We start from the raw sequence: 26,925 nt of genomic DNA, 5'->3' as shown, positions 1-26,925 counted from the left end.
CCTTTGGAGAGGCAAAGCCCTTTGGCCCCCCCCCCCCCCATCTATTCCTCCATTCAGCGCTGGGGGATCGCGGGGGAATCCCTACGGGGAGAGGTGACTGACAGTTACCGCTCAATGTAGGGCGATGATCGGGAAGTAAGCGATAGAGCCGACCTATGACCGTTTCATTAGGTGAGCTCTAACTATGAGGATGAGTGGAAATCACTCACCTCCTAGTTCTCATTTAAGCCTTGCAGGGTAGACTTACTGCAAGGGTACAGTTTTATTTGCCCGTAGTTCTGCCTTAACAACCATCCCTCTTCACAGGTTGACAATGCTGCTGCCCAAGGGTGACAACACTGCTCCTCCATAGATACAGTGAAGGAGTCAGCCTAGCCACCCTAAAGGTGGCCATACACTGTACAACCATCGCAAGACCTTAGTCTTGCGATGGTTGTAAAGTGATTAAAAAAACGTACGATCTGCCCATCTTGGACAGGCAGATCGCACTCTCGATCATCGCAAGCCCGCCCCCGAGGGGCGGGCTTCCGATGACCGCAATGCTGAACGGGCAGTGTGCGCGTGCGCACACCGGCCCGTTCGGCATTTGTCTTCCGAGCATCGTTCAAGCGATTTTTGGCTGGTTTTCTAGCATGCTCCTTAGACAAAAGACGTGCGACTGTACAGTAGAAACGGTCGCACGTCTTCGTTCACACTGTTCGATTCTCGTACGATCGCGGGATTTCCCGCGATTCTCGTACGAGAATCGAGCAGTGTATGGGCACCTTAAGACAGGAGGTGTGTTAATGAATGGCTCAATGAAAGGAAAAAAGGCTAAAAATGAATGCAGCCACCACATCTAAGGACCTGTAAGCTGCAATATATTATATTTTTGTTTTGGGGATTAAATACACTTTAAAGAGCCTGTGCAAAACTGAAAACAATGAACGCTGATGGGCTTGAAGCGATGACAGCATTTCTTATACATAATATAAAAGCAGATGCCATACGACTCGCTCTGGTACACCTCTCTTCCGTCCCAGCCTCTAACAGTCTGTACAGCGGCTGACGGGGACGAGCAAGGAGCGTGCACGTCTAAAGGGATGCCGAGGATGCTGATTTAGCTGTAGCCCGGGGATCCGGGGGAGGTGCCGCAGGAGCGGGCAGGGAAGAGGCAAGCAAGGGAGAGAAAAGTGTAATGGAAAGTGTCTGGGTGACCCGCGGCTGGGCTGCCACCGACATTTCTGTGACATGGAAGAGAAGAGCTCTGCTCCCCTGAACCGGAGTGTCTGCTAGTGATCAGAGCCCCGAAGAGGACAGCCAGCCGCTGACACAGGTGAGGAGAGGGACACTGCTGGACCCGGAGCACCTGGATACCCCGATGGTGTGTCCGAGGTTCCCCCACCATGTTTCACAGTCATAGCTTTTATATCTGATGATCTATGTGATCCTCCTGTGTACTCAGCAGACACGATCGTACCTTGCCCATAATTTTTTTTGTGGATGGAGAAGTTACCATGCTGTGTTGGTGGTCCTCCCTGTGTATTTATCATTGTATGATAGATCAGGCATGTTGCGCAGGCTGACACTTGCTGGTCTCCTGTCTACACTGACATTTGACAAGCCCAGGATCACTGACACAGCCTGGTCATCGATATGATCTTTATTTTTTTCCCCCTACATCAGACTGCCTCTATAACATGCTGGTGCCATCTACTTCCCACTGTCAGGATGGAGTTGTATTACCATGCCAGTGTTCTGATTGAGACTTGAGATCGATGGCAACTTCTAATGACTAAAGCTTCTGCAATGAGCCAGTTGTGTAACACTGGATAGATCTGTGTTTCCTGCTGCTGTTACTATATATATATATATATATATATATAATTAGGGGAAAGGGAGAGATCATTCTTGGTATTTGTGATCCACCTGGACAGGGTGTGGCAAGGAATCTGAAGGTACGTTATTAATAATGTGTTTGCCTAGGAAAATGGGGCTCTGCAGATTGGTAACCCCAAGCCAGGCTCTCATTTTTTGTCTCTATACCTGTATGATGCAGTGTTAGCAGATTGATAGGACCATACAAACGTATTGCTTTATTTATAGCACAAGGCCACTCTATTATTGCAGGGTGGATTCCGTAACAGTGACTGCCGTGCCAACTTTATTACATTTGTTGGACTTCCTTAGTTAAAACTCTTCAATCTGTTTATCTCACATCTGGTTTTGTGTGTGTGTGCCATTTGTGCATCTGTTTGAGCAAATGCATTTATCCATCGGAACAAATCATCCTGTGAGCAAATCATCGTAAAAACAATATCATCTTTTACTGGTCTGACTGATGATATGCAACATTTTATGGGATTTTCTGATGTACTGCACTTTGCTTTCCTTCGTTGCTTTTAGCTGTGCCTTACTTCAACATCTGATGTCTACAATCAGACAATCCTGACTAAATTGAAAAAAGGAGCTTGTGTATACGTACCCCCCCAGATCTTTAAATGTCTCCCCTATGCTCTCAATTTGCATACATTTATTTTACTCAATAATACAGAAGTGACACTTTTCCCCAATGTTACAGAGAACATTAAAACCATTCAGTTCCTGCCCCTCAAGAGGATTACTGTCTTAGTTCACCAAGCACAGACATTTTTATACGGATGGTTTAGAGCATGATGTGGCAAGTTTTGTGTCATTAGAAGCTAGTGTACCCGGGTTTTTGTGTTCTCTGATGAATCTGGGGTGCAGTGTTTATAATGTGAATGGGATCATATGGAGCAGTGTTTGAGTTTATTAGTGCTTTTGCCATGCACCGCTTTTATTCCTTATACAAGTCATTGGAAATGCAGTGTGAACGCATGGTAAACACATTTTAATGGGATCGTATGGAGCACTGTTTGATTGAGTTTATTATTGCTTTTGCCATGTACCACTGTTATTCCTTATACAAGTCATTGAAAATGCAGTGTGAACGCATGGTAAATACATCCCAAATACAAGGCATTCCTTATTGCTGCTGCTTTGGACCTTCATAAGCTTTTGAACTGAGTAAAAAGCTTTTCTTATAGCTTGTTTTTGTCACGATTTGGAATTCTGAATATGTAAGCTTTTCAGAGCTTGTGGTGTCGGGTAGATAGCATGGAAAAACTCAGCAAGCTTTATGCCAAAGCTGCTGGATTTTAGGTTCTTCGCATCAGTGGTGTTCCCAGGTTTGGTGTTCGGGACACACTGCCGCTTTTCTCACCTTAGTTTGTAAACACTAGTCTGAAGAGTATTACATTTGGTAAACGTTTACAAAAACAGGTACAAAGCATTTAAAATACATCAAACTACTTTTCTGAAACCCTTACACCACACCACGCTTTAAAGTGACACTAAACTCAGGAGTTAAATCTTAAAAATACATTCAAATACCTTAACTATAAACAATACTGGACCTTATTTCTGTATCACTCAGCTGTAGATCCTCAAATAATTTCTGAATTCATGCTGACACTGTCCTTCCTTCTGGAGGGTGGCTACTTTTGTTCCCCATGGTCCCTGTGTGTGTTGTAAAGTAGTCAGCGCTCCAAGCTTGTAGTCCACCACTTTAATAATAAAAAGATTGTAGTCCGTTACAGGAGTGAGCTTGGAGTGGTGACTACTTTACAACACACATACAGGGACCATGGAACACATATACAGGGACCATGGAGAACAAAAGTAGCCTCCCTCCAGAAGAAAAGACAGTGTCGGCATGAATTCAGAAATGATTTGAGGATCTACGGCTGAGTGATGCACAAATAAGGTACTTGAATGTGTTTTTAAGATTTAACTCTTGAGTTTAGTGTCACTTTAACTTTAGAATGTGTATATTTCAATGGTAGCTCTTGCTCAAGCTTTTCACCTCATTCACATAAGCTTTTGTGTACATGTGTGGCAAACATCAATGGATTCTTGCTGCTGGGATCGCAGAGGGGTTATGGACAGCTGCAGCTGGGAAATCTGTATCAATGATAGGCTGACAGGAGCCGCTGCTGTCTGCCGCTCTCCACATGTATCCACACATCCAGTGGTTACCTGCGGCAAGGGGCAGATGTGCGGCCTTGGATGCAGACAGATTGCGTCCATGGCCGATCATCTATTCCTGGCGGCAGGTAAGCAGATACATGTGAATAGTGGCAGACAGCTGCCACTCCTGCCATTGATTCGCACAGGCTGAGCGGCAGCAGCTCTTGGCAAGTATCTGTGATTCCAGTCGCAAGAATCCACTGATTCATGACGCCCTAATCACCAGTGAAAATGAGGCCTGAAACAAGCATTTAGCCTGTTCAGCAGCATTTAGTAAGCTCTTCAGTTTAGTATTTTTAATGTCTATGTGTACGTCAACAGATAATAAAGTAGAGTAATTTAACACCCTCCTCCCCCCCAGCCTGATTGACACAACTATGCTAATAGAATAGTTGTCTAATGTACACAACATATACTATTGGTTAAAACATGAAATCATTGAAATTGAGTTCATGGTTCTACATCGCTGTTTTGACCATTATAGGGGGCTTCCATTCTCCCTTTTCAATTTTTGCCATTTATTTTCTGGAGAATGCCAATGGGAGATAACTGGAACAAGCAAAGGTGGGTGGACCCAAAACGTCTTGGTGGATAGGAACAGGATCATGAATTATGGCAGGGAGATCTCGCTGTTTTAAATTATCCAAGACATATAGGAAACCAACGCCTGACAAGCCTACCGAGCTCCTCCCATAACCAGAATAACACTTGAATGGTCTGGTCTGATATTTTAACCTTAAACAATATCATCTTTTACATATAGTAGAAATGTGTTGACTAAATTGTGTTTTTGTGTATGACAAGAGCAGACAAATAAATATGGAATTCAGAAGCCAGTCTGTCCAATCCAGGAGCCATCAGGATTTTTAGGAACCAGCTACATTGACATCAGCTAGAGAAAACCTTGAAATTTAGATGCTAGCAGTAATATTTAAAGGAGAACTATGAGGTGAGTGCTTTTCACTCATCCTCATAGTTCTAGCCGACTTGTGACAATGAGACTGTCACGGTCGGCTCAGTAGATCGGGAAGTGAGCGAACACATACCGGCGTTCGCTCACTTCTCGATCCTGTCACGGCTGATAGCCGTGACAGGGGAGGGACTGGATTCCCCCCTCCCCGCTCCGATCCTTCAGTGCTGACTGGCGGAACGGATGGGGAAGGGGGCGGGTACAGCTGGCTCTGCCTCTAGATAGGCAGAGCCAGCTATCACTCACGCAGCTGGGCGGATCCAGACATAATTGTCGGGATCCGTTTCAGCTGTGGCGTCTCAGTATACCGGGAGCTGTAGCTCACGGTATACTGAGCTTAGGGTGACGGGAGGACGCTAGTTTGTGTCCTCCCGTTACCCTCAGGAGAACTATGGGGAAAAGCCCTAACCCCATAGTTCTCCTTTTTAAAGGAGCATTGGCTGCCTGGTTCCTAGGATTTGAACAGTCCAGTTTTACAATATACTGTTGGTTTGACAGACATTTTTAGAACATAGCAAGCCATGGATCCCACATTTTAAAATCAATAGGCTCTCTGCTATTACAAGAAGTATTTTGTTATTTTTAAGTCTATACTGTTGGTTATTTGGTGCATATGCAAAAGTATTAAAACAGACTTGGAGTAGGATACATGAGCAGGACCACAGGAGAGAAAGGGTTACTGCTCACTGTATTAATAAAGTGATATGTTTAGTACTGAGCTGTTTTTAGTTTCTCCCTTTGTAATTTACAGTCTCTTTGTGGGGTGGAAAAAGGACCAGTGAAGAAAACCTTTTCGGGGAGACCCTGGTGCATTCATCAAAGGTTTTCTCTAACCAGATTCTTCTAGCTCTGTTCCTTTCAGCTAAGCTGTCTTTTGAATTGTGTACAAACCCTCCCTTGAGAGCCATCTCCATTCTACAGTTGTCAGGACACCTCCTTATGATTCTGTGATGGTCTCTCTCTGATGACCGTCAATCACAAAAGCAGCAGCTTGTCATCAGAAATAGCCATTGCAGAACAGTATAGAAGCTCTGACAATACCACCATAGAGTATATTGTCAAACGACAAATTACATCTGTTTCTAGTGGAAACCTTTCGGTATGGAAAACATATCTGCTGCTTGCTCAGGAAACCTGTTCTGAAACAAATATGAAGGCAGAGTCAGTAATCCGGTACAAGATCAGGAAAGGTAGAAAACTATTAGATTGTATCTGTTGTGACATTAAAGGGGTTCTAAACCCTCCGTTTTTTGCCTATAACTACTGCTAGCAAGCAGTAGATATAGGCAAAAAGTTGAAAAAAAAACCCGCTTTAACAGCGGTTTAAACTTACCTCGTTATCGCTGCGCGCTCCCGCCCTAGAATCCGAAACTGCTCGGGCGGCCGCAAAGCATCTTAGGGCGGGTGCATGCGCAGTTCAGGTTCTTGGCCGGGAGAACAGCAGAGACGCAAGGTAAGTCTATGGACGCGTGCACCCTCATGCAGACACTGCTGGATAGGAAGTGCCTGCAAGCAGAGAGGAGCAGCGCTGAATCGGAGAGCCACCGCATCACTGGAGGGACAGATGAAAACATCAGGAAAGAAGAGGAAGATCGGATTAAAGGAGAACTATGGGGTCAGTGTTTTTCCCCATAGTTCTCCTTAGGGTAACGGGAGGACACAAACTAGCGCCCTCCCGTTACCCTAAGCTCAGTATACCGCGAGCTACAGCGTGTTACAGCGTGGTATGTGTTCGCTCACCTCCCGATCTACTGAGCCGACCTGTGACAGTCTCATTGCCACAGGTCGGCTAGAACTATGAGGTGAGTGGAAATCACTCATCTCATAGTTCTCCTTTTAAGAGACATCATTTAAGGTAAGTGCTAACATTAGCATGGGGTGGGAGGGCAACATTTTTTTTTTACTTTAATGTCACTTTAAGCTCCAAATGGAGAGCTTCTAAGAACTCAGTCCACTCAGATACATATGTTTTAGGGCTTCTGCCACACAAGTTCCCTTACACAAAGTTTACCCTTGCAGGCATTCTCAGCGTCTACAAGTATTCAGCCTCCTGCCTATTTGGTCTCTTTAGACCCTCAGCCTTCACCACAGATAGAACTTTTTCCTTAGGCATCAGCCCGGTCAGAGTGCCTGTCTGTAAGGCCATACAGGTCTGGACACGCACTCCTGTCGTGTCTGTCCACACGAATGCTGCTCCTGGAATAATCTGCGTCCAGAGGAGCGAGCACTGAGCTAAAGGTGGCCATACACTTTACAACCATCGCAAGACCTTAGTCTTGCGATGGTTGTAAAGTAATTTAAAAAACGTACAATCTTCCCATCTTGGACCGACAGATCGTACTTTCGATCATAGCAAGCCCCCCCCGTGGGGGGGGGGCTGCCGATGACCGCAATGCTGAACGTGCGCACACCGGCCCGTTCCGCATTTGTCTCCCGAGCATCGTTCAAACCAGCCGAAAATCGTAAGATTTTTCGGCTGGTTTTCTAGCATGCTCCTTAGACAAAAGACGTGAGACCGTACAGTAGAAACGGTCGCACGTCTTCATTCACACTGCACGATTCTCGTACGATCACGGGATTTCCCGCGATTCTCGTACGAGAATCGTGCAGTGTATGGGCACCTTAAGTGAAGGATATTCAATCTTTTCTGGGCAACACCCACCTGTCTCCAATGAGTTGTATACCTGATCAGGGACCCTTTCACATGCTGCAACACACATTATCTGTATCCTTACACAATGACTGAAGTCGGAAACCGCTGTCTGTCACATTGTAAACGTATTTAAGGTCAGTGACTCATAGTATTCAAGTATGTCTCTGACAGCCAAGCAACTAGCATGTTAAGTTTGATCTAGCATCAGATATATTTTTTTTAATGTATAGTGCCTGCATGCTAAGTAATGTGTATTACCTTTTTAGGGCTGGTATCTACTGACTATTTGTTTGCTTCAGAACTGCTTCTCTCACTGTACAAGTCAATTAAAATCCAAAAGCAGTGTGGAGCAGGTCAGAATGAGGTCAACAGCAGGTGAAATGCAGCTGCAATGAGTTCCAAATGATCTCAGAGGCATCTTAAACAGATGTTAAAAACACACTGACATTTTCCCATTGAAGCCTGCCAAAGCAGGCCATAACAACGATCACAGTACAATGACACAGTGACACTTTTTTTTATCTGCTCTTTTCCCCAAAAGCACTGGGCCTTTGTTCAAGTATTCTTCCATGGCATTTGCAGACTACCAGACAGCTCCACCAAACTCTGCCTGCTTTATGCCTTTCCAAAGAAAAGGTTGCAGAGTTCTATACAGGTGTCTGAAGGGTTCATTGGACTCAGTGGGGCAGTGCATTTGAATTTTACATAGCCACTTTTCAATGGGGGTTGATTTTAGTGCATGTCTTGTACACTTTTGTCAGCTTCTACCTGGCACCTATAGGTTAGGTGTGCTGCTGAAAAGGGTTCAATGAAAATGTTTGTTCCATATCCTTTAGAGGGAGCACAAGGCAGGTACAGCATGGGTTTGCTCTCGGATGGGCTCTCATAGCCCATGTACATTTTAGCCTCGAGAGGATCATCCACTTATCTAATAGCACACACATTACATAGTTCCTAGAGAGCTGTGTGATCTGGAAAAGCACAAAGACCTCAATGCCTTATTCTGCAGAGTTGTGGTCTATGGAAAGCTTTGTAGCCAGTATACCGATGCAGCTGGCTAAATTATAATAGTACTGTATTGGGAAAGAACACTCTGCTTTGCAAATGTTTACAAAAACTACTGCCAAATATGAACAATACAGCTTATAAGCAAATCACTGATGTGTGACTGGTAAACTAAAACTAAACTTCATCAACCACCCCACCCCTGAGTTATTACCCCACAGGGTGCCACTATTTCACCCTTCGCCCAGCATGGAGAAGAGGAAACCAAGCTGTTCATCACAACCTGTACATTCAAGACACCTCTGCCCTATTATATAACAGTCATGCGTCACTGCCTGCTTTCTGCAGGCTAGTAAGCATACTACAACATAGTTTAGTGTACACCTAGTGTAGTGTACACTTGTTGTGTAAGCAATCACAACAAGAAGTAGTGTTTTGAGGTGAGGGCTAGTGGTTTTGTCAAAAAGCCAGAATTTGCATATAAGCTACACTGCTGTCTAGTCTGCATGTTTTTGGGAAAGGAGTGCAGCTGAAGAAAACTGATGAAGAGAACAAACCACTTGCACCCTAAATAACCTAAGTTAGCCAATAAAGTAAGCCAATGTATCTGAACCCATGAACAAAAGTTCACTGCGCTAGGTACACACTGCTAAATATTTTTTTGTTCGGCTTTCGGATGGAATTGGAACAATCTGACAGATTCATCCATCTTTAAAACCCCCCCCCTTGCTTTTGTATTTTGGCTGTCTACCTCGTTGGCTGCCAAAATACCTGAAATAGTTCCTGCATCTGATTAGATGCAACTGCTGTTCCACCCAATTTTCGCTTGGCTCCTTCAATTTTTCATTTAAAAGAATGTCCGATGGGAGCCAGCAGTTCATCAAGAACCGCCCGAAATTCACTCAGTGAATAGTCTGTTATAGTTTTCTTTTAAGATGACAATGCTCACTGACTGTACTGTATCTATAGAGGAGCAGCTCCCCTCATTTGGATTGCAACACCCCCCCCCCCCCTTCTCCATACCTCCATAACATAGGGGGGAATTGTTCTCCATGGAGGAGAACTGAGAAGGCTGATAAGATTGGTTGAGATTTCAGATCAGTGCACAAGAAGTCCCAAGGACACTGCATTTCTGATAGGATCAACAGATATTTATCTTTACTAAGAGCCCATTCACACCCAGGCGGTTGCGGATCAGCGAAGTTACCGCGCTGATCTCGCAAGGGAGGTTTTTGGAGATTTTAATTGCGTTTCAGCGCTGAAACGCAATTAAAAACCTGTATGGAAACTGCACTGATCAGCGCTGCAAAAATTGTGTAGGGAGCAATTTGGGCGGGGGGCGGTTCGGATCGCGCGGGGCCGCATGAACAGTCCCCATAGCAGTGGGATCGTTCATGTCGGCGGATCCGCGCAGCCGAACCACCCCAGTGTGAACGGGGTCTTACAGAAAACGTATACAGCCTAAAAAAGAACATTTATGTAGCCTCTACATATAAAGACTGGTAAGCTGCAATATATTATATATTTTTTTCCTTAGGTATTCCTTAGGTTTAGGTATACTTTAGCTTTAAATGGAAATGTTACACATGCTATAACATTAATAGTAGCGTTTTCAAAATGCTTAACATGTGTTTTGTAAATTGCAGCGGTTGAGACTGGGCATTTGCCATTCAGCCATGGCTTTTGCCAGTAATGTCTGCCTAGATATTATGGCTAGACCCCCTCTTTGTAAGCACCAATCTGCCTTACAGTTTTTAAGTCTTGTCATTTTTCAAACGGAATGGATCAACACAGAATTAATATTTTATTCCCAGACGTGAGTGATGATTATTGAACTGTTAGCATTACACATATCATGGTTGGTTTGTTACAGCTTCCGTTACTATCTCCCTAACAGATGGTAGGTGCTGTCATATTACTTTAACAGCAATGTTTTATCACACTGACAGAGTATGCAGCACTTGGTGCAAGGTATTCAGTTTAGTTTCATTTTTAATACTTTTTCAGCTAGAGAGGCCTGCAGTACATTGCAAATCAAACCTGGAGCGATTGATTACAGGCCTCTCTGGCAGCGAAACGACTGAACCAAGAGACTTGGCCAAGGTCACCAATTGATTTATAGAGAAGAGTGTGGGAGAGAAAGGGTACTCGCCTATGAATTGTTATGCCCTGGTTGACCAAATGTGTAAATAAAAGAAATTCTTGGTTATAGACTTGTCATCTAAACAGTTCTCTGTTGAAGGACTAAATGGCTCATTCATTTTGTTCCCCATGACGCCTGGCTTCATAGGAACAACGCTTACCTGGCAACATATGACGCTAAATAAAGGTCGTGGTGGTGGGCATGGCTTGATTTAAAATGGGTTTAGCTTTAAACTGGAGTTATGGTTTGTCCCATAATTGTGCTGTTTGGTAAACAACTTGAAACATTTTTCCCTGCGGTGATTTAACCCCCAATTGAAAGCTTACTCAAAAAAATATACAAATGTAAAGGGCATCCTCAATGAACAAGTACATACTGTAGCTACATAGTAAGTAAGGTTCAATAAAGACACAGGTCCATCTAGTTCAACCTATGTATATGTGTGTGTGCCTGTATATCGGAAGCCGATTAATCGATTATTGAAAAAGTTGACAACTTTTTCAATAATCGATTATAATCGATTATGTCGATTAGTTGTTGCAGCCCTAATATACTTGGCTCTTAGTTCGCATATCCTTATTTTTTTGTGACCTAAGAAACTCATCTAAAAGTTTCTTGAATTTATCTATGTTATAAGCAAATAATACTGACTGTGGAAGGCATTTTTACTACTCTCACAGTAAAAAGCCCCTTGCACAGTCTATGATTAAACCACCTCTCTTCTTGTTGTGCCCTTGTGTCATCAATGCATTGGTTGTTGTTTCCACAAAATGATGGTGCAAGTAATTTTGGATACTCCATGAAACTTGAGACCCATTCTTGCTTTGCTCCCATCTATGTCACAGTGTTGTGGGTAAAATACTTGATGATGTTGGCAGCTTACAATTCATTTTTCCTGGCTAAGACTACATTTCTTGATTTCACTATACCAGCAAGGCATTTTTCTGGGTTATTATTTTGAGATTATGCCCACACACGGCCACTACCATTCTTCCTAGTCTCAAGCTTGACCATTCCCAAGTTACTATTCTGCCAGCTTCTGGTACTGCTCTCTTGCTCGCCTATTAATCAAGGGCAGAGTTAGGCTGGGCCATTGAATTGCAGGGGAAATGGACTCCGATCCACCCAGGTAGCATGGAGAGTCATGTCACCATCATGCTTTTAGCCTAATGCTTTCTGGCTAGAGGAAATTACATTTTTTTTTTAAATCAGTGTGTATTTCACACTATTCTGTGTGTAATAAAAAAGGGAAATGACTGTAGGAAGAAGAAAAGCACATATAGATTTAAGACATAATTAAGTACAATAAGGAGGTTATTGCTATTATTATGACATATTTTATTTTGTCGGGAGCTGGGCATAAAGGATAGATGGTCTGATTGTATAGAGATGAAAACACAGAAGTTACTGGAAAGGGCTACCGTGTTACTAGACTGCCTCGCCAGGGCAACTGTCATGGCATCAGAGAAACTTACAGTATATGTTGAAGGATAAAATACATATTGTAGGAAAGACTATGATGTTAGACACAGCCCTATCAGAGGGCAGGTTGCTACTCTGCAGCCCTGCATTCCTAGATCTTTGGAGTTATAGCAGTGACCCCCAAAGGGAATGCTCTGCCAGTAATTGTGTTCTCTGCTTAGATTTGCTTATATGGTAAAGACATTACTTCCCTCGGTCAGCTGTGATGTCACGACTGCCTTCCACTGATGAGCTGGAAAGAAATCAATGTTGTCAGAAGTGGAAGAATCGGTAAAAATTTAAAGTGTGATTTTAAGGGTTTAAGGTGTGTGAGGGTTGGTACACATAGGCATGAAATTCCTGATTCCCAGGGCAGAAAGAAATCATTGAGTCAAAAAGCTCAGTGCACAGAAGCTCTCAGCATAACATTGGCTCCGTGGTGTGTTGTGTTAAAATCAATGCGGACTTCATTGGTCACTGTGACACTGCAGTCTAATTTGTTTAAATTGATCCTCTTGGTGGACACCCAGCTAGGGATAGTGAGCGTAGCGCTAAGCATGGAGCTGAGCTTTAAAGGGTATAGTGTTTTCCAACGTCTCTAATTCTGACCGTCTCCACTTTGCATGTGAGCTCTTGCAGCCATTCTTCCTCATGCAAAAACACACAGTGAAGACTCGGATGCAAAGAAATGATTGTAATTTGTGTGTGTGAAAGGAAATGTCTCATTCTCATAACCAGATGATAGGAAGATCTTTTGAATACTTTGGATGTCTGCATCTATGTTTGTGAGGGGTAAGTAAAACTAGGAGATGCTTGATCTATACCCATTCCCAGACCTATTGACATTGAAGTACTTACAAGTTCTTAAAGCTCAATTCCAGCAACAAATGCATTTTTTTTTACATTTGCAATGTAAAAATATATTACCTCTAATGAGAGATGTCCCCATGTCTGGATGCTTTCGAGCTAGTTAAAATGTTTCCTTTCAAACCTGTACAATAATGTAAGCACCGAATGTCTGGCAATGAAACTCAGTGGCACTAGCAGTTTGCTCATCCTCCACCTTGTCCATTCATTAAAAGTGTTGTATTCTCTTCACAGAATACTTTGGACAAGGGAAGGAGCTGATAAACATCACAATCGCACACTGGGGAGGAAAACTGGAGCAGGCAAAATCTGGAGCAGATGCGCATGGCAACCAATCAGTTTCTCTCTTCAGTTTGTTCAGTTAAGATTTGAAAATTATACAGAGAAGCTGGTTGGTTGCCCTGGGCAACTGCTCCAGATTTTGTCTGTTCCAGTTTTGATAAATTCACTTCACTGTATTCTGTGACATTATTATATAGGTTTAATGAAAATAAAAGTTGAATTTTTTTACTTTTACAAAACTTTGCATGAAAATAAGTTTTTTTTTTCTTAGGTTCGGCTTTAACAACAAGCAGTAAAATATATATTTTTAAATAAGCACTCGCTGACAATTAGTTGCTCGTAATATGAAGAAATTAATTCTCCAAGATCCTCAAAGATCACAGCAAACACTCTAAATTAGGGTTGTAGTCAGTTGTCTCTGTTCATCCTCCTCTCCGTGCTCCCCGACCTGGTATTGTTGGCTACCCATTTTGGCATCCGAGCCCTGGCTTGGCACTGACAACATCCTGGACTTTCTCTATTGTTTTTTGCCATTTGTTCATTGTTGTTTTCAATAAACTCCTTTTTTTTAATTTTTAAACCTGCACTTGAAGTTTCAGTCTGGTTTCTTGGTTCCCTAACGCTTACTTTCAAGCCTTTAGGCAGAAAATAAAAAAAACTGTCTCCGATATTGTCCAATTTCCATCTGTTCTAAAGGAAAATAGCCATTACATACACTGCAGTTAGGCAGTAGTGATAACTTCTTCCCTGCAAACAGTACCACGTTTTCAAATTCACCTGCTGAGACCTCATTTTTAACAGTCAGCTCAGGCACTACTGCAACTTACATATATAAAATATGTATCAAAGCACATATAACCTGATATTATGTAATCTTACTGGCATTTTTATCCTGAGAGGATTTCTTCTTGAAAAGAACTATGTACATTAGATTTGACAGGAACAGATAAGTATCATTTTGCCTATGGGGTTCCTTTGAGCACCTCTCAAAAGGCAGCACCATTGCAAAATACATTTGAATATAGAAAAGGCTCTCGATCAGTTTTAAATTGTATGGCCTTTTTTTTTAACCACATGGCTCTTTGGGAGTGATGTAGACTTCCACATTCATACCACCTTCTTCTTTCCTTGTGTCGGCACAGACAAGCCGCTAAATACACAGTTTTAAATGCATTTAATGTGCGTTTAATGTTTTACCTGGTGAAATATTTATAGTTTTGTACCTCCAGTCTTGTAATTTGCCAGACTGCAACGTCACTTCCATCTCGTTTCTTGGAAAGTGAATAAGCATCATTATCTGAATACAATTAGAAAGGTGGTTCAAGAAGTGTGACAGATTTATAATCCTTTTGACACATACAACAGTAAATATATATGTATTTTAACATTACATTTTAATAGCTTTTTAGAACATTCGGTGGGGCCATTTGTTAAAGTAAAGTCATGCTGCATATTCTTTGTTTCAAAACTAATCTGGATATTTTAAAAGCATATTACTCATCTTGTTCCAGTGGGGAATAGGACATATTCTCAGACTCTCTCAGCGCTTTGCCTGCCTGATGTATAGAGATGAAAACACAGGATTAAGCAACAGGGCATTTTTCACATTTATGGACACCATTCTCTTGATAAAGCTCAGATATGAAATAAATTCAGCTGCTTTAAACCACCCTATTGAAGTACTGCATAATCCTTTACTGCGTATATTCAGTATTTGCTCTGAGGCTCAATATAGTTTTTGGTGGGATTAGGTTTTTTAAAATAACTGTTAAACACATCATTACGTTAAACTAATTTAAAACACTGCATGGGATAGAATTTATATTTTATTTTACTTCTCAGTTCAAAAAAAAAATGTAATTACCTTTCTATATTCACTTTACCTTTTAAGGATCCTAAGGCATAAGATTTGTAAATATAAAAAAATATGCAAAAAAGGTGTAGCAATGACCCCATAAGGAGGTGTAGCAAAAGTCTCTCCGCACAATGCAGTTCTCAGTGAATTCTTTAGGCCGGGATAGACAACTGTCTTTCAGTGTCTTTTGAACCTCTGCCACATGTCAGCTGCATGACTCTCTATGCCTCTGCCACAGGCTAATGTAGATTCTCTAGGACCTGATGGGCAGCTATGTTTCAGTTTCTTCAGTCTCTGTCCCAGGCCAGTTTAGGACTCTCTAGTCCCAGATGTGCAGCTTGGGTAACAAACACCCCTTTCTTCCTCCTGTAGGCAAAAGGCCTTGGAGGCAAAGGCTGGACCTGGGAAGGACACTTCTACACATTATATGTGCACCAGATAAGAAGGTCTCTCCAAATAGTGATCCTCCTCTCACCCTACACCACTGGCATAAACTCCTCCGTGATTCACCAGGACAGAATAAATATTTATAACCAAACACATTGGGGGGAATTAATAAAAAATGAAGCAAAGAAAACCTGGAGCAGCTGTACGTGGAAACCAATCAGCTTCTCTCTTCAGTTTGTTCAGTTAAGATTTGAAAATGAAAGAGAGAAGCTGATTGGTTGCCATGCACAGCTGCTCCAGATTTTCTCTGTGTCAGTTTTGATAAACCCCACTCATTGTATCTTCTCACTCTACCTACTGGAGAACACTGAACAGTAGCAGTCAGATGATAAGACAGATGATCTTGGGCTTTGGAGAAACCTAACAATCCCAGATAACATAAACAAAACTCAGGTAGGCTACAGCCTTGCTGCAAGCACTTCATTTGGATAGAGACACTCTAGCTCAAGGTAGGCTCCCTACAAAGCTATCCAGTGAAAACTGGATAACAAGAAACACTCCTAAATCTTTGGTATTTCTTGTGTCTCTCTGTAATACTTATTTAATGGGGGTTTCTGTGTTACATTTGTCCAGCTACACTTTAATCCCTTGATAAAGATGTTAGTTTTTGCTGAATAGCGATTCTTATGCTGTTGATTAGTCTAAGTTGTCATAAGCCCTATAAAGAGAATTGGAGCATCCACTGCCTTCTGGGAATGCTTTCTTGGTATGGAGCACCATTGTTTATCAGTGGGGTGGATTTGGCCCAATATTGCTTGCAGTGTTCAGCTCACAATGAAGCAGCTTACCGCACACTGTTAGTTCTGGAGTATGTGTGTGTGTATGGGGTGGAGAAGAAACCCTTGACATCCCCTTTATTTATGTAGGCAGTGAAGACACAGCCTTAACCTTCCCGGCGGTAATCCCGGTTGTGGCTCGGGGTTAATTTTCAGTACCAAAAGCGTTAACCCCGAGCCACACTCGGGTGTCTTCCGGGTTCCTTCCCTGCGAGCACCAGCATCACAGGGAGGGTGGAACCGGCGAGAAATTCAAAAGTAAAAAAGAAAAAATACTGAGATAATCATACTGCCAGGGAGGTTCAAATAGATGGAAAGGCAACATACAAAAAAATATAACTTTGGCACTTCACAGATAGCTTAAAGGAGAACTATGAGGTGAGTGCTTTTCACTCACCTCATAGTTCTAGCCGACCTGTGACAATGAGACTGTCACAGGTCGGCTCAGTAGATCGGGAGGTGAGCGAACACATACCGGGTTCGCTCGCCTCTCGATCCTGTCACGGCTCTCTGCCGTTAAAAGGGGAAGGGCTGGATTCCCCTCTCCCCGCTCCGATCTGCCAGCGCTGACTGGTGGAACGGACGGGGGAGGGGGCGGGTACAGCTGGCTCTGCCTCTAGATAGGCAGAGCCAGCTGTCACGCAGATGGGCGGATCCCGTCAGCTAAGTCGTGATCCGCTGAGGCGTCTCAGTATAGCTCGCGGTATACTGAGCTTAGGGTAACGGGAGGACGCTAGTTTGTGTCCTCCCGTTACCCTATGGGGAAAAACACTGACCCCATAGTTCTCCTTTTTTAAAGAAGAACATCAGGCAATAAAAAAATGTACCCTTGAGTTGAGGCTACCCCCGATCTGCAAGGGTTTAGTGCTTGCTTTTGGTCTAAGGGCTGCAATAAAGAAAATATACTCACCGTATCCTTGGTCTCGCTTGGCTGCTAGACCGTTCCCCACAGCCTCTTCTCCCCCCGGGCTCCAGGTGGTATAAGGACCTGTAATGTCATCAGGTCTAATGCAACTGCAATAGATTTGAGGATGCTGAGGGACATTCCACCACCAGAATGGAAAGGGAGAGAGGTGAGCTGTCACCGCCACAAGACTGAAAATCGTCTTGAGTGCATCTTCTTTATTTTAGCCCCTAAACCAAAATGAGCACTTAACCCTTGCAATGCACTGCAAGGGTTAATTTTTGGATTCTATATAGTCATAAGCAGTCATGTCCGAAACCCTCCTTGCACTGTGCCTCCCTTTCCAGGTGGTGAGCAGAAACTGTTGCAGAGCCAAAGTAAGGCAAGGAGGAGCTTTAGGGACAGTGGCAAGGTAGCACAGTCGGAACTTCCTCCACTAGTACAATGCACTGGAGAAAGCTTCTGGCATTTCCGATCATTCTGCATGAATATTAGCCTGCTAACCTTCTGGGTACAGACAACACTGAGGACCTATTTATTTGCATGGAATCCATATAGTGTTGTCGACCCGCACCTTAACTGGCATATTGACAAAGGAACTGGCAAAAGCAGCATTTAATGGCTATACAATAGCAAAATCTATGAAATATTAACATGACATGGAAGGTTTTTAATTATGCAAAGACCTATTTTCATTTTGGCCTGAAGATTCACTTTAATGTAACTGAGGCTTCCCTCCACTGTTTTTATTTTTTTTCTCCTGCTGAGATACGACGGTTGATGCAAGGGGCTAACCGCTGCGAACGAGTCTCTGATGTACAATTCAACTTATAGCTCCTTACAACTTTATGCACTTAAAGGCCAGCTGTAACTAAAACTGACATTGTTCGTTATGAATGCACCAAGGGGAATTTAATTCTTCTATTTGCTAACGTGACCCTGTCCAGTTCCATGAAATGGACAGGGACGCAAGCTGCATGCTGTGGGAGAGAGAAAGCCTCAAACACTTCTTGAAGTGCCAGAAGAGCAGAGCTGATAACTGAAAAGCAGGATCACATATTGGTATAACACAAGGAGTTACAGTAAGTGCTCAATGTCTACTTTTAATAGATATGTTGAGGCTTCTATGCGCACGGAGGTGAAAGGGTCACTTTCAAGTTTCTATTAGTGAGATGTCACTTTCAGAATTTCATTCAAACACCATGGCAGCAATACAACATATGTAAGCTGTTTTATTTTTCAAAATATATGTGATTCTATTCAGCTGTGATTTATACACCCCCATCAAACGCTGTACCTAGTAAGGTGACACCGATATTCACTTTTGCAGCTTTCTTCGTGCTAGGGCTCTCATCACACTGCTAAAGTCTTTATGCTCTTCTCCTGCAATCTGTCTTCACCATACTACCAGTCCCTGAATATATGAGCAATGAATATAGAGGGTCAGATATTCCCCTGAGAATGGAGAGTGGAAAGATGCTTGTTCTAGAACAAGACTTTTCAGTGTTGGGATGCCCATCCGATGATGACAGTGGACTATGTGCAGTGATTTGATTTCCTCCCACTTCTGCAGTGCTTTTAAGTTTCCAAAGGCAATTGGTATTGCCTAGCAGTAGGTCAAAGCTGCCTGATTTTATCATTAGCAATATTTACATTTTGAAGCATCAGTTATCAGGTTATTTATGGAAAGCCTCTGCTGATTGACAGTACTGTGCATTACAGGACAGCCTGATAGGCTTACAATATGTTACCTCTTATTTGTAGTCTGATTTCTTCTGTGCAGAAAATAGAATAGAAATAGAATACCCATATAAGGATAACACCTACTTTTATTTTTGTTACATTCTCATAGCATAACTTAAATGTATGGTTTGCCTTTTACTTGCTGATCTCACTTAAAGGGTTTCTAAATCCTCCTTTTTGTTTTTTTTGCCTAGATCTACTGCTATCAAGCAGTAGATCTAGGCAAAAAGTAAAAAAAAAAAAGCGGTTTAAACTTACCTTGTTTTCGCTGCGCACTCCCGTCCGAGAACACGCAACTGCTCCGGTGGCTGCAAAGCATCTTGGGGCGTGCGCATGCACAGTTCGGATTTTCGGCCGGGATACGAGCAGAGACACAAGGTAAGTTTTTATGGACGCGTGCACCCACATGCAGACACCGCTGGATCGGAAATGCCTGCAAGCAGAGAGGAGTCAATGCTGGTTCAGGGAGCCGCCGCACCGCTGGAGGGACAGATGAAAACATCAGGAAAGAAGAGGAAGATCGGATTAAGAGACATCATTTAAGGTAAGTGCTTTAATTAACATTGGGGGGAGGGAAAAAAAAATATCCTTTAATGTCACTTTAACATTCCCCTTCTATGTAATGTTAGGAGGGGGCCCATGGAGCTATGTTTACCATAATACACTCTGTACTGTGCTAATAGACTTGTAAACTAGATATGCAAATCTGCTGTCCTAACAAAGAGTTAAAGATCTCAAGACTTGTGTGGTACATTGCATGTTGATGGACTTTCCCCCAGTCTTTTCCCTAATTGCACATTGCAAGCTATTCTGAATAATACAAGCCACCTACAGTCCTTTTGTATAAACCTGCTCCAAGGAAACAGCTAGAATGAAGGTTTCTGGAACCCCCCTCCTTAGTGAAGGGGAGCCTTGACTGCTGGATGCATGGACATGTTAAGTGAGAGTACCCATGCATAGGAATGTAAAGTAGCTCCGATGGGATAGGCTATGTTTGCAGGAGGTGCTAAGGTGGAGCGAGGCCTTTAGGCAAGGCTTCGCTGAGGTGTGCACCATCATCCAGAGCCACGTCATTACCAGGTAAAGTTGCCCGGCCACCCAATGCAAGGAATTATGGCACAGCTTTATTGGCTGTTTGACCTTGCCAGTAAAATTTAACTTTAATGGGCTATGCCCTCGAGTTGAGTTGTTTGAGTTAGTCTAATGCCTGTCTGGCGCTAATGGTGAGGACAGGCTTTCTTTCTTTAGGCTATTGCAGGTGCTCACAGTACAGCTGTGATTGGCACTAATTACTGTTATGCTTTTTATATATCTTGTTATGTTGGTAAATCCAATAAAGCTGTGACCTTGCCCTTTCCAACTTAAATTGGTGTCTGTGTCATCTTTGTGGGGCAAGGCTACATAGTTCATATTTTTTTATTGGTAGCTCTATGCTTCTCGGCAGTCATGTAGGAATTCTTAGGTATGCTGCAAAAATGGGAACACACATACATACACTATATATATATATATATATATATATATATTATACAGTATATAGTGGAGGTTTCTTACATTTGACTACAAAGATGTAAATACACTTTAAGATGGAAGGTTGCATTCATGTAGGCATTAAAAGGGGCAACTAAGCGCATGTTCCTCATGCCTTATGTATGCCTCATTGACTTTGGAAGTAAAAGAACACATTGAATTGAACATCTTAGTTTGGAACATCTTTTTCAGCAGAGGAAAAAAAAAAAACTGAATGTAGACTTTATGGTACCTTTTTAATATGTGTTCACCCTTTCTCTTATCCATGCATTGCCAACCAATTTCATACTTCCAAAGTGTATTTTACATTTGACTGGTGGCTGCCAGAAATGTTCTAGTAACAACACTTTTGATTTGTTTTGTGTTACAAGAAAACAACAAGCCTTCAGTGGGTATGTTTAGGAACACATCTTGCAGTTCATTAGGGTAAGTAAAAGGAGTTCCCAGGCCAAGTTATTACCAGCAGAAAAGAAGCTGTGTGACCTTATATACTATAGCAATTGGATGAAAAACTGAAATTCCAGGTAGGTAGGCATTGTTCCCAGTATGAATTTTGGGGCTTACAGGGTATTGTACAGGACGCCAGGGATGGTATTTCCCTGCTATTTAGGCAATGGTCCCTTTAAGGGGGATATTAACATTTTGAAATGGAAAGGGTTAACCCACCTGCTGGGAGTGTTTTAAAGGGCACAGTTAGCCAGCCTACAGTGGTCTGTGAGGTGTGTTAGAAGCTGGACACATGGCCATGCTAAGCTGTGGACGGCTGATTGCTGAGACACTGCTGCTGGGCGTCTGGGCCTCTGTTGCAACCTCTTGGAGCCGTCTGGGACTCTAACCCTGGTGTGGGACAAACTTAGAGAGCCACTAGTTAATTTGTACTGAAGAGAAGTGCTATTTATTTTGTCATTTTGCTGAAGAAAAGTTGTTTGATTTGACCAGTTAAACAAAAAAAAGACTGTTTGCTTAATAAGATATGTCTGGCTATTGATCTCAACTGCCCTGAATATTTCAGTACGTGAATGCTAAAGCTGTGTAAAAAGCCTTTATGCCTTTTTAAATGTGGTTCTGAAGTTTTTTGGGGGTAAATATTTAACAAATGCATGTTGTTTCTGCCCGCTCTAAAACCTTCCTCAGTAGGGTGACTACCAGCTCCAAAAGCTGCAGGAGTGTGGTCTCACCCTTGTGTGGATTCTGGGCAGCCATGCAGTCATCCAATCTGCTGCAGTCATTGCCCACTGCTGGTTGACAGCTGCTCTAAACTGGGACTCCCTGTAACTTCTGCTTTTTTGTTGGACAGCTTAACCTTACAGAAGTGAAAAATAGCAGATCTGCCTACAGGACCACCAGATAATCTAATTCTTACATTAAAACAAACACAGCTATTGGCAGGTTGTGTAATCACTGCAGCTGGGACAGACCCTGGCAGTATTGTTGGGATCCACCCCGCCACCTGATTGACAGCTGGCACCCTCTCTAGAGGCAGAGCCAGCTGTGCCCGCACCCTACCCCGTTAGCACTGGAGGAACAGAGCGGGGAGGGGGAATCCATACAGGGAACAGTGGCTGACAGTCACTGCTCTCTGCGGGGAGAAGATCGTGAGCTGAGTGATCGGATGTATGTGATCACTCAGTTCTTGATCTATAGAGCCGACATGTGAAAGCTGCAATGTCACCTGTTGGCTCTAATTATAGGGATGAGTGTATTTCACTCTCCCCATAATTCTTCTTTTAAAATATATATTTTCTATAAAGATCACAATAATGTATGGTTAGATCAGTATCTTTTACCCAGAAATGTATTTAAGCATTGAGGGTAATCCATAGGACCATAGAATGTAAAGTTTACTTCTATTGCACAGTAAAGACAGAGCAATCTTCTGACTGCAGCAGCAATGACTGACAACACTAATAAAGTTATTCAGCCAACTCTGGGCAAGCCACTTGAGAGATGTAATTTAAAATTGCATTTAGTAGCTTTTAGCATTTAATAACTTTATACTTCAAGACAATCATTTTAAAAATCAATGTCCTTCATGTAATTGCTTTAAACCCAGTTTAGCCACTCTCCCTGGCTTGTGTGTGTGTGTGTGTGTGTGTACTGACGCCCTAGCAGGGAACCTTTTGTACTTTCTACATTTATAACTGTGTTCACTATCTCAGTTATTATTATTTATATTATTTACATAACTCAGTCTTCCTCCCACGTATTACCCTGAAGGAAACACTTGAAAAAATTTTCAGGCCTTGGAGAACCCCCACCCCCCCCAGCACAGCCACGCAATTCCTTCACAGATCCATTCACAGGATCTGGGAATGAAAAGACTACAAGTTCATCTGCCAACGCATGAGAGCTCGGTGGAGCACATTTGTAGTCTATTGATTACTTCCTCCAGCTCCATAACAGGAACTCTGTACCTTTGATGGTTTGAGAGTATACACTGCTTATTAAAGACTCCATAGAAAATTATATTTTACTTATAGGTAAATAGAAGCAAATCTGGTGAGGGCCTTGTGTCCCTTGTTCTGTATTTCATAATGTCCTTAGCAAAAAAATCCAGAGGCAGGAGTGTGAAACCACTGTAAGTTCCTGCTCACATCTATGCGATACATTCTCATATGTTTTCCAGCATCACATGAGATTGTGTGAGACATTGTCTGGGTCGCTGCAGTGCCGTTATTTCTTAATGGCTTCCCAAAACAACTAGCCATCGCACAGGTATTGCCTCACTCCACAATGCATGATAACTTGTTACCATGGGGTCTATTTATAAACCGTTCACAGAGCCTGCAAATCTCTGTGAATGTTCATTCTGTGTAAATAGATGCACAAAATGAATATATATTTTCTTTATAAGTTGAACGTATTTTTGAATGTCATCCTGTAATACCGCATTATGGCTACTAGATGGGAGCTAAGGAGCATAGACATAAATACTTATTTAGCATACTATGATCCTCAGCTCCATCTAGTAGTCATAATACAATATTACAAGATGACAAAATCAAAAATACATTCAACTTTATCCATTCGCTCATAACAAACATTTTGCAGGGTCAGTCTATTAGAAATAGACTTTATGTCTTGTGGTGCTATGCAATAAAAAAAAATAAAAATAAAAAAAATCCCCTCTTTAATTTAGATGCTGTAGGCGGCACATTTTAATGAACAGGTTCCCCTACTGCAATGCACAGTATGTAAAAATACACAGGTGTGAACCAAGCCTAATGGTCTTTGTAGGGGTGCAAAGTCCGGATCTATGCAATGAATGTCCATAAAAGAAATGGGAAACTAAAATCAGATCTAGAGTCTATTTCTTTGATGCAAACACTCTGAAGCTGCAAGCTAAAAATTGAGGATGCATACTTGCAAATCCGTGTAACCTTTTGGATTTTCCCACGTTAATATTATCCATATTTCATTTTGCAGAGTCTGTTTAACAGCATTAGTGGGAGGTGATAAAATAATAATATATGTGTATAGGTACTTTATGTTTATATACAGTATACAATATAAGAATACAGATGGCTGCTGTAGAAGTCTGCAACAATGATGTCACTGCAGGAAATCAATCCTCATTGGCGAAACCTAAAAATGCATAAAAGCATGGACACCAGCACTCAAATAGCTGATTAAGTACATCTATTTATTAACGTACGTGCTGCATAGTAAATACACATAATGCAACGTTTCGGGGTTGCAAAGATCCCCTTCATCAGACAGAAGCAACATTACTTGTTTCTGATGTCACTGCAGGAAATCAATCCTCATTGGCGAAACTTAAAAATGCATAAAAGCATGGACACCAGCACTCAAATAGCTGATTAAGTACATCTATTTATTAACGTACGTGCTGCATAGTAAATACACATAATGCAACGTTTCGGGGTTGCAAAGATCCCCTTCATCAGACAGAAGCAACATTACTTGTTTCTGCCTGATGAAGGGGATCCTTTGCGACCCCAAAACGCTGCATTAAGTGTATTTGCTATGCAGCACGTACGTAAATAGATGTACTTAATCAGCTATTGGAGTGGCGGTGTCCATGCTTTTGTTCATATGACGAGGTGGTTGATATCCGCCGACAACTGCAGCACCCATCTTATCACATTGGAAATGCGGCCCCTGAGTGCGGTGGGAATATACACTATACCAAAAATAAAAAAATGTATATTAACGGAAAAAAATATGCGCTGCGATGAATAATGAAAACGTGTTACTATGCTACAATTCACAGTAAAAAAACAAAACGTTCTAAACAAATGAAAGAAGACATGAAAATATGTGAACATGGCCTTTAAAAATTGCTAGGGCTGCAACTAACAATTATTTTCGTAATCGATTAGCTGATTATTTTTTTTAGATTAATCGGTTAAAAAAAATACCATCCTTAATTTAAAATAAAATACAGTGCAATACCTGATGTGTAGCGCAATAATAATTTTTCTATGTAGGTGCACCCGACTTGTCTTTCTGTTACTATACGCGCGTTTGCAGGGTTGGAGCCATTGCACGCACCCACCCACTGCCTGCTGTCAATCAGCAGAGGGGGAACTGAAGGAGAAAGTTCTCCTTCAGGTCCTCCACTGCTGATTGACAGCAGGCAGTGGGCGGGTGCAATGACCAGCCTGCTATTAGCTATTGCAACTTAAAATATCCAATAGAAGGCTGTCTATTGTTTCCAGTCGCTAATGGGAAACTTGACGCTGGTGTTCTATCCATCCCTCCAAATCAAGTACGAGGGATTAATAGAACACTGGCAGAAGAGGGGGCACAAGTGGGCAGAGGAGAATGAAACGGGGCGGGAAGAAGAGAAGGAACAGGGCAGGCAGAGGAGGAGGAACAGGGCAGGCAGAGGAGGAGGAATGGGGCAGGCAGAGGAGGAGGAACGGGGCGGGCGGAGAAGGTACGAGGGGGGGGAGCGGGGTAATGCAGAGGCACAGCGGTATCTTCTCCCTGCTGGTGCCGGCTGCAGCGGTCTGTGTCCCCGCTGCCTCTGCCGAAGCAAGCAGTGAGAGCAGCGAGGATTGAAAGGGACACAGACCGCTGCAGCCAGCACCAGCGGGGAGAACTGAGAAGCAGAGCTAATCGAAAATCAACTAATTGATGATGAGAATCGTTGCCAACGATTCTTTTTATCGATTATAATATATTTAATCGATTAGTTGTTGCAGCTCTAAAAATAGCCGCTATCAACAAATGAGGGAGAACTCAGAACAGGACTGGGAAGAGACACACTGTTCTATGCAGTAATGCGCTCTGCCCCTTATGTAAATATAGAAATACTGTATAATGACCTACTAAGAAGGGGGTAAGGAAAGCCATTGACCTCTGGGCTGTTCAGCCAGCCAAGCTGAAGGCGAGAGGTCATAGAGAATTCCGTGTCCTGCACAACAGCCAGGAGACCTTCTGAAAAAGCAACAAGGCAAATGGTTTTGCAAGTGTGTATACATGCACCATTTTTAACTATTTAGAGTCTATGCATTAAAAAGAGAAAAAAAAAAACCTTCAGTTCTACTTGAAGTAGTATTAGACCCATACTTCCATTTCTGTATGACTGTGAATGATGAGCTTAACAGTCCATTACAAACATATGTAGACTACCTGATTGATGCTTCCTTGTGTTGTTAGTATTTTGTGATGACAAATTTTGTGATGTGGTGACAAAAAGTTTGGCTGGACATACACTCATTTTTGGTGGATTTTTATCAACAGGGAGTTGGTAATACGGCATCTTGTGTCACTTTTTTTTCCCCTTCTCTTAAATCTTTTCAAAACAGATATCCCTGAAGGTCTGTCCTACTACAGTTTACTGTTTTAATGCTTTTTCAGCAGGAAGCGAGAATAATTCACCTTCTCTGATAGAAAATCTTTACTTTTTGAGTAAGTTAAGTTGAATCACTCCCACACAGAATCCTTTTACAATCAGCTGGTCGTTGTTTAACCTCTTAAGAGCTGATTAGTTTCCACCAAAACATCTTTGTACTAAAACTTGCATATGAAACCCGTGAAAGTAATTAAAAATAGCAGAAGGGGTCAGTGTGACAGGATTGTAGATAAGGAAAACTTGTAGTAACCGAAGACAAGTATGGGTTTATTTTCTAGCCAAGTCTAAAAATGGGACAGATTGACATAAGATGCTTTGGGCAAACCAGATTTGTTTTTATTAGAGCTTACTGTATGTATGCTTACTGTATGTACGAGCCCATTATGTGTGGTAAGAAAGCCAACGCATCATTACTTTCTTAAGAATATGTCCTAAG

The 26,925-nt window shown here is 42.3% G+C and overlaps 1 protein-coding gene across 1 annotated transcript in view; it reads left to right on the top strand.

The window, feature by feature from the left end:
- The first annotated feature begins 1,057 nt into the window (after positions 1 to 1,057).
- IL1RAP (interleukin 1 receptor accessory protein) overlaps positions 1,058 to 26,925 on the top strand; it is a 150,994-nt gene continuing 125,126 nt past the window's right edge. Inside the window, exon 1 of the mRNA XM_018576415.1 lies at positions 1,058 to 1,315. The gene's annotated coding sequence lies outside the window, so the exon portion shown is untranslated. The remainder of the gene's footprint in view (positions 1,316 to 26,925) is intronic.

Source organism: Nanorana parkeri, unplaced genomic scaffold, assembly GCF_000935625.1.
Source record: "Nanorana parkeri isolate BGI_ZX_2015 unplaced genomic scaffold, ASM93562v1 scaffold66, whole genome shotgun sequence".
NCBI classification, from domain to species: domain Eukaryota; kingdom Metazoa; phylum Chordata; class Amphibia; order Anura; family Dicroglossidae; genus Nanorana; species Nanorana parkeri.
The sequence above is the reverse complement of the archived record's forward strand: the minus strand, read 5'-3'. Positions and strand labels throughout refer to the sequence as shown.